This window comes from Mastomys coucha, unplaced genomic scaffold, assembly GCF_008632895.1.
Source record: "Mastomys coucha isolate ucsf_1 unplaced genomic scaffold, UCSF_Mcou_1 pScaffold9, whole genome shotgun sequence".
Taxonomy (NCBI): Eukaryota; Metazoa; Chordata; class Mammalia; order Rodentia; family Muridae; genus Mastomys; species Mastomys coucha.
In genome coordinates, this window is record NW_022196915.1 from 53,038,754 (window position 1) to 53,046,999 (window position 8,246).

At 43.2% G+C, this 8,246-nt stretch overlaps 1 long non-coding RNA gene across 1 annotated transcript in view; it reads right to left on the bottom strand.

Moving 5' to 3' along the window:
- Nucleotides 1–1,284: 1,284 nt before the first annotated feature.
- LOC116084998 overlaps nt 1,285–8,246 on the bottom strand; it is a 10,018-nt gene continuing 3,056 nt past the window's right edge. The window contains exon 2 of the long non-coding RNA XR_004116346.1: nt 1,285–1,509. This is a non-coding gene — a long non-coding RNA (uncharacterized LOC116084998). The remainder of the gene's footprint in view (nt 1,510–8,246) is intronic.

Sequence of the window (8,246 nt, forward strand, 5' to 3'; positions counted from 1 at the left end):
GGTGGAGTCTGTATGAGCTAGATCCCAGGGCATCTGCACAACTGGCCTTAAACACGGTGCAGTTTTGTTTAGTTTTGCGTATAAACTCTTTACTGTTGCCTTAACATTCTCCTGGCAGTGCTGCTATACGTGTGCTTCAGTTTAGGGTAGAAAAACTGGAAGAACAAAGGTGGCAGTGAAGGCAATAGTGATGACGATGATGATAGTGGTGGTGATGATGATGTGATGATGGTGACGGTGGTGAAGGTGGTGGTGATGGTGACGGTGCTGGCAGCTCATACTTTTAGGCAGCACCTATTAGATGCCTATTTTCTAGACTTCCCACAAATGGGGCTTCATTTAATCTATGAGGAGAAAGCTGCTGCTGTCATCCCATTAGGCAGACAAGAAATTGAGGCATAGGAAGCATAAATAGATTGCCTAAATTCCCACACATAGTAAGTGGGAGAAGAGGGCTTGAATTTGCAGCTTGTTCCCAAAGTCTATATTTTTAGTCACCACACAGTACAGCTTTCTGGTGCATCTAAACTAAGCTGCAAGCCCCCAGGCAGGGTTTCTCAGACTGACTTGTGACTCACTGGCTGGTGAGACCAACTTTGTCCCACTCAGCTTCTTTTTACTTCTCTCCCTTCTGTCATGCTGGGAATGAAGAGCCATAGTCATGAGAGGGAAAGTATTTTCTGCCCAGAATTGACATAAATAAAAGCTTTAATAAAGAATAGACACCGTGGACAGACACACAGCGAGCAAATTCTCAGAGAAAGAATCACTCGTTATAGGAAGGGATTCTTATAGTGAAGGGATCTTTATGGGGAAGGGATCCTGGTAGGGAAGAGATCTTTATGGGAATGGATCCTTATAGGGAAGGATCCCTACAGGGAAGGGACTCATACAGGGAAGGGATCCTTTCTTGCAGTTAAGTTACACGGCTGCCTTTCCTGGATCATCTGTGCAGGGTCTGTTTGAACAGATAAGAGGAAGGCAGCTCATTTTCTCGTTAGGAGTAGTTGTTACAACATCACTTGTCTTTCCTAAGGCTGGCTGTTTGGATGAGGTCCTGGAGTCTTGGGAGTTAGGCTTTAAGTAGGGTAGAGGCCATGACAAATCACTATGTAGGGCTTCAAGCAGTTAATGTCTCACTGTTAGAGTATTTTGGTGTTTTACATTTTTACTTTTGGCTTTCGTGGTATGTTTTTTTTCCTTTTCCCCCTTATTCCTCCCTCCCATCCTTCCTAGTAGAACAGAAAACAACACATCAAAATTAATTTTAGTAACGGAAGTATGTTTTCCTGGAAATTACCAATTTTTATTTTGTGGCCATACTTGCAGAGCGCGGCAGAGAAACACATTTCTTCCTGAGGTTGACAACCAAAAACCATTTTGAAAGCTGCAGCTTTGGCATGAGCTTGGAGACAGGATCAGGCTGTCCAGGCTGCAGTTGTCGGGGCTTCAGGAAGCTGCTGCAGATGCCAGTGTGGAATAGAGACTGTACTTTCAATTCAGTTTCTTCTGGGTAAATAGAGACAAGAGAATAGCTTTGAGGGTCTCATTTCAAAAACTAACTCAACCATCATTGTCATCCTTCTCTGTGGACCAAAGGCCAGGATCTAGCTCCCTCAACTCTTTCTCTTCCACTTGCCCTTCACTCGACCCTCTCATCCTTCCGTATGCTTGTCCCTTGCTTGGGTTGTTCTTCCCTTCCTTGCTTGGATCCTAACGTTTCTTTAAACCCAGCTCAGATATTATGTTACTCTACTCTGTGGGAAATTCTACTTTTGCATGCTTTGGTATACACACAGTTAGTTGCTTAATCTCACCTATCAGACATGACCAGGTTTAGGGCTCTTTGTGTCCTTAGCAGTGGGTGTTTGTCTAGACTGGGATTAAGAGCATCAAGGTGACCTAAAGATAGATGAGTGAGAGGTAAGGATAAAGAAAACAGTCATAGCCCTTTCCTTAAGTTCTATGTAGGAGAAAAAAAATCTGAGGTAGGTGACAGTCTGAGAAGACAGCTCAGTTGCTGGATGTATAAATGTGAGGACCTGAGTTGGGATTCCCAGCACCCACATAAAACCCAGGCACAGTGCAGTGCTGGAGATTTGGAGACAGTGAGATCCCTGAGGCTTATTGGCTGGCCAGTCTAGCCAAATTGGTAAGTTGCAGGTTCAGTTTGAGACTCTGTCAAAAAGTTATGGTGGGGAGCAACTGAGGAAGACGCCTAGTGTTGCCCTCTGGCCTCCAACATGCACCTTCACCTGCACACACTTGCACCAACATGAACACATACACCAAAGATTGGAGGGGGCGATTATGCAGAAGGCCAAAGTTCATCTCCAGGCCAACCTGAGTCCTCAGCAATCCCTAGCCCTTGACAGAAGAACTGAACACAGGACAGATGTGTGTATCATGGAACATTTTCTGAGTCCAGGCCACTAGTAAGCAATTCCTACAGTGAAAGTGACCACAAGTCAAATGCAGCAGGAGGGGATGGAGCCACTGGAGGGTGAGTAGGGGATGGAGCCATTGGAGGGTGAGTTTATAAGAGACACGTGGTTCTCAGGTCCTCAGCTAGTGACTTTCAATTGGAAGCACTCTATAATTCTGAAGCAACAATTTTGCTTAAATCAAGGAGAGAGCACAGTGATTTCTCTGGATGACTGGAGTCTCAATGGTGGATGAGCACCAAGGGACATCCCGTTCAACTCCCAAATATATATAAATTAGAAGCCTGTTGATGATTATCTAAAGCCAAGCCTAAACTATTTTACATAGAAACAGCTTTCCCACAGTTTAGCTAAGAATCAGTATATCTCACCCAGTACACAGCCCTCCCCCGATTAAACCTCAGTGAATACTGGAATCCAAAGATATGGGAGATAAAAGCCCCAGGGCAGTAAACCAGCCTCAAGTAGGCACGAGAAGGAGTTGGGTGGAGAATCCCGCACATCCATCCCTTGTGTAGTAATTGTTGTAGAGGTTTCTACCCTACCTTAGTTATTTAAGTTCCCAGATGAAAGACACACTCACAGCCTTTCTGTTTACAGTAAGCCTTTAAACAAACAAGAGCTGGACAGATATCTACCCTCCATGCTGTCAGAATCTATTTCCTATCGATAACTCTGAGTTATTACTGTCTCATCTGTATTATCTCATCTGGGCTACTCTTAGCTCCAATTGGGCAGACCCCAGAGCCATGCTATTGTGATTCTTAACCCATGGTGCTTCTCCCTCCTCCTCTGCTCTCTTTCCTTATGGTCCTCTTCTTTCCTTCAAGCCCACAAACCCCACCTATGTCTCTTCTGCCCAGCTATTGACCGTTGGCATCTTTATTTACCAATCAGAATTATCTTGGTGGCAAGGTTACAGGGGCTACTCTAGACTCCAGGTCTTGGGAACCCTTCCATTACAAGAGACAGTAGAAGACAAAACTTCAACAATCCCTCGAGCAACAGCAAATCCCTTGAGCAACAGCAGAGAGAAACATGGAAAGGAATAGATACCCATACCCTATGTGTGAGGGACCATGGTCCTTTGTACTGTATTTATGGACAAGTCTAGAGGACTAAGGACAGAGTACAGCCCACACCTACAGCACATCTTCCTGATCTAGGAGAAATGCCTCTGCACTTGTGTAATCTACAGGGAGAGCAGGAAACTCAAGCACCAAACACAGAGCAGAATGTGGGAACATGGTGGTCCCCCCCCCCACCCCCAGTGAAGACACCACAGGAATGACACAACATGGAGTCCAAGTTCACTCGACATATTCAACATGACAGCATGATATGTCAGCACGCATCATCAAGAGAAGGCTGGCATCTAAAATGGCTCTTGTTTAGAAGTGGAAGAGATGCCAGCCCATCAGGAATCTCTTGTATGTATTTCCCAACATGAACAAAGAGGAAACATGAAAACATGGGGGCATGACTCCTCCCAAAGTTCAGAATTCTTCAGCAACTGACTCCAAAGACATTGAAATGGGTTAAGGGCTATAGAAAGAATTCAAGAATGATGTTTTTATTCATTTTGTTTTATTTGAAGAGCTTTGGGTAGAACACAGGCCCCTGTGCTTGCTATGCAAGGGGCATATGCTAATAGGTTCTTACTGTGCAGCTCAGACTGACTTCATAATTCATAATCTGGGAAGAAGCAGTGGCCTCTCCCTGAGTGCTTGGATTACTGATGTATATCACCATGCCCACCTCAGAAGAATGATACTAACTAAAACTAATGAATTCCAGTAAAATATAAAAAATAACCAAAATGAATTAAGGAAGACAGCATAGGATATGAATGAGAACTTTGGAGGGAGGGAGAGAGAGAGAGAGAGAGAGAGAGAGAGAGAGAGAGAGAGAGAGAGAAAGAGAGCTGGAAAAGGAATCCAACAGGAATCTTCAGAATGAAAAGCACAGTAAGTCAAATTAAAAAAAAAACAACTCAGTGGGAAACCACACCCAACAGACTAGATAGATCACATGACAGAGAGAGGTCAGCTTTAAAGGCAAGGTTGATAAATAAGAGCATGTAGATAATAATTAAGAAAAAAAATGAAGTGAACAGGCAAGACCTCTGGGACATGAATAAGAGACATATTTTTGGCCAGGCAGTGGTGGTGCATGCCTTTAATCCTAGCACTTAGGAGGCAAAGGCAGGCAGATTTCTGAGTTCGAGGCCAGCCTGGTCTACAGAGCGAGTTCCAGGACAGCCAGGGCTACACAGAGAAACCCTGTCTCGAAAAACAAAACAAAACAAAACAAAACAAAAAAAGAGACATAATTTTGGCGCACTAGAAGGTGCTGAAGTGTACACTAAAGGCATAGAAAATGTATTCAGTGAAATAAAGGCAGAAAATTTCTAAAATCTAAGGAAAGATATGGATGTAGGGGACATTTGTAATCCTAAGCAAATGTTGCCATATTGCAGGTTAAAGGGCAACAGTAAATAGTGAAGGAAGGTTATTGAAAGCTGTGGGAAACGCCAACTTACTTATAAAGGTAACCCCATCAGAACAGCAGAAGAGTTCATTATGGAAACTCTAAAATGGTTAGGACAGTCTGGAATGATATGTTTACTGTAGGCCCTGAAAGGAAATAACTGCTAAGTCTGGATTTCTGGAACCAGCAAAGTTGTTCTTGAGTTGAACTGAAGGATAAGCCCCTTCCAAGATGAACCTATGTTACAGTAAAGTCATTCAGTCCACTTCTGTGATGATCTCAAAAGGAGTCCAAACAGAGGAGGTAGAGAAACATGGCCACCAAAGCATAGGAAAGGACAAATCCCAATGTCAGACCACTAAATGTGCAAATAAAAGCCAAGAAAGAATCGAACATTAGAGAAATAACAAAATGAAAGGAATAAATACGTAACTCTTGATTGTATCATTCAGTGTAAATGGTCTTACTTCTCCAGTTAGAAACCACGATCTCACTCTTTACATGAAGCATCAAACTGGATGACTGACTGTCTGCAAGAAACACCTCACAGGTTGGAGAGATGACTTAGTGGTTTAAGAGTACTGGCTTCTTAAGCCCGGCAGTGGTGGCACACGCCTTTAATCCCAGCACTTGGGAGGCAGAGGTAGGCAGATTTCTGAGTTCGAGGCCAGCCTGGTCTACAGAGTGAGTTCCAGGACAGCCAGAGCTACACAGAGACAAAACAAAAACAAAACAAAACAAACAAACAAACAAAAGAGTACTAAAGAGTACTGGCTTCTCTTAAGGTTCTCAGTTCAAACCTTTTTTAATGGCATTTGATTTCCTCTTCTGTCTGATGCCTCTTCTGTCATGCAGGCATACACATTAAGAGAACACTCATATACATGGAAAATAAATAAATAAATAAACAAAACAAAATGAAACACAATAACAACAACAAAAAAGAAACACACTTCCCCAGTAGAGGCCCGAGCAGATCAAAAGGAAGGGTGGAAAAGTGATATTACAGACAAATGGAAGTCCCAGACCAGCAGGAACAGGTAAATTCATTTCCATCATAGCAGACTCCTCAAAAGTCACCAGGAGAGAGAAAGATTTCTACACACAAGCAAAGGGAATGATACATCAAGAAGATATTGCCATTATGGATATGTGCATGATGAATGTTAATGGAGCCATACTCAAAACGTAAACTCCAGTAAAGCATCGTGGAACATAGAATCCCATACATGTAGATGACTTCAGTAGTTCTCTGTCATCAGTATATAGGTCATTTAGAGAAAACCCAACAAAGAAACTGCAGAGTTAATTTATATCATAGATTCAATAGAGATAAGAGTCACATATAAATATTCCATCTAACAACTATATTCTTTTCAGTAGCTTACATGACTTTCTCCATAATAGAAATATTTTAGAGTACAAAGGCAGTCTTAAAAAAAAAAAAGAAACAAAATCATATCTGGAATGGTATCAAATTGTTAGAAAATACAACTGGCAATACTCTTAAAAGAAACTATTAGAAAATATATAACAATCATATGGAGACTGAATGTACATTTAGTGCTTAGTGGATCATTGAAGGAATTAGAGGACATTTAAAGAGTCCTGTACAAGGACTTAGCATAGAGCCCAGTGCACAAGTGTTCCATACATACTCATGCTGGCGATGGTTTCTATTGCTCTCAAGAATGACCCCAAAGTCTGCTTCCTCTTCCTTATGATGGAGCTCCAGAGGCAGAAGTGTCCCTCACTGCTTTCCTCCTAGGGACCTGTCCAGGTTCCTCCAATAGTGACTTGTCTATAAAGATTCACAAATGCTCCCAGTTTTAGTCATTGCATATGGATGCTGTGGTGGTTTGAATATGCTTGGCCCAGGAAGTAGCACTAATAGTGTGGTCTTGTTGGAGAAAGTGTGTTACTGTGGGGGTGGGCTTTGAGACTTTCCTCTTAGCCATGTGAGAGTCACTGTAATCCTGTTTGCAGTTGGATCAAGGATATAGAATGCTCGGCTCCTTCTCCAGTACCATGCCTGCCTGGATACTGCTATGCTTCCCACCATGAAGATGCCATGAAGATAATGGACTGAACCTCAGAACCTGTAAACCAGCCCCAATTAAATGTTGTCCTTTCTGAGTTGCCTTGGTCATGGTGTTTCTTCACAGCAATGGAAACCATAACTAAGATGCCCTGTGGTCAGCCTGTATCTTTCCCAGTATGAGATGTACATTTTCACCTCATGTGAATCCAAGCGGGGCTGGTCTTTTTGGCAAGTCATTTGGCAGCACAGAATTTGGCTTCTGGGATCTATTCTAAAGAAGTGCTCTGATAGCCATGTGGTGTTGGTATACACCTTTAAACCCAGCCCTCAGGAAGTAGAAGCAGGTGGATCTCTGAGTTTGAGGACAGCCTGATATACAGAGCAAGTTCCAGGTCAGCCAGAACAGCCAGAGAAACCCTGTCTAGGAAAACAAACAAAAAATGGAAGTGCTCTTATGCAGAGAGTGGACAATTGTTTATCAATGTGCTAAGTATGTTACAAACACACAACTTACACAAATGCCTAGCAATAGAGAAGCCTTTTAAAGATGTTCATAAAAATATAAGAACAGAGGGTCCTCACATAGTCTGTGGGAAACTTTTAAAAGCTTATTATTCAGTTTTAAAGGGAGATGATGGGTTAGGCATGCAGCAAGGATTCTGGAATATAAATATAAACAAGACAGGAATTTCTTATAATAGAAATGAGGTCATTAAATAGTCTGAAAATATTGCAATAATTGCATAATAAAAATATTTGTTTGGGGAAGAAGTGGAGCTGAGGGAACTGGCATGGGGAAGAGAAAGTCTCCCAGAAGGGTGAGCCTGAGCTGATGTCAGAAAGATAACAGGAAGTTCATCAGGCAGAAGATGAGAAAGGAAGGAAAAGGAGGAGAGGGGAGGAGGAGAGGGGAGAGGGAAGGGGAGAAGGGAGGGGAAAAGGAAGAGAAGAAGGGAAGAGAAGGAAGAGGAGAGGGGAAGAGAAGGAAGAGGGGAGGGGAAGAGACGGAAGAGGGGAGAGGGAGGGAAGAGAAGGGAGAGGAGAGCAGAGGGAAGGGGAGAAAGGAGAGGGGAAGAGAGGGAAGGGAAGAGGGGAGGGGAAAAGGAAGAGAAGAAGGGAAGAAAAGGAAGAGGAGAGGGGAAGAGAAGGAAGAGGGGAGAGGGAGGGAAGAGAAGAGAGAGGAGAGGGGAGGGAAAGGGAGGAGAGGAGAGGGAAGGGAAGGGGAGAAAGGAGAGGGGAGGAGAGGGAAGGGAAGGGGAGAAAGGAGAGGG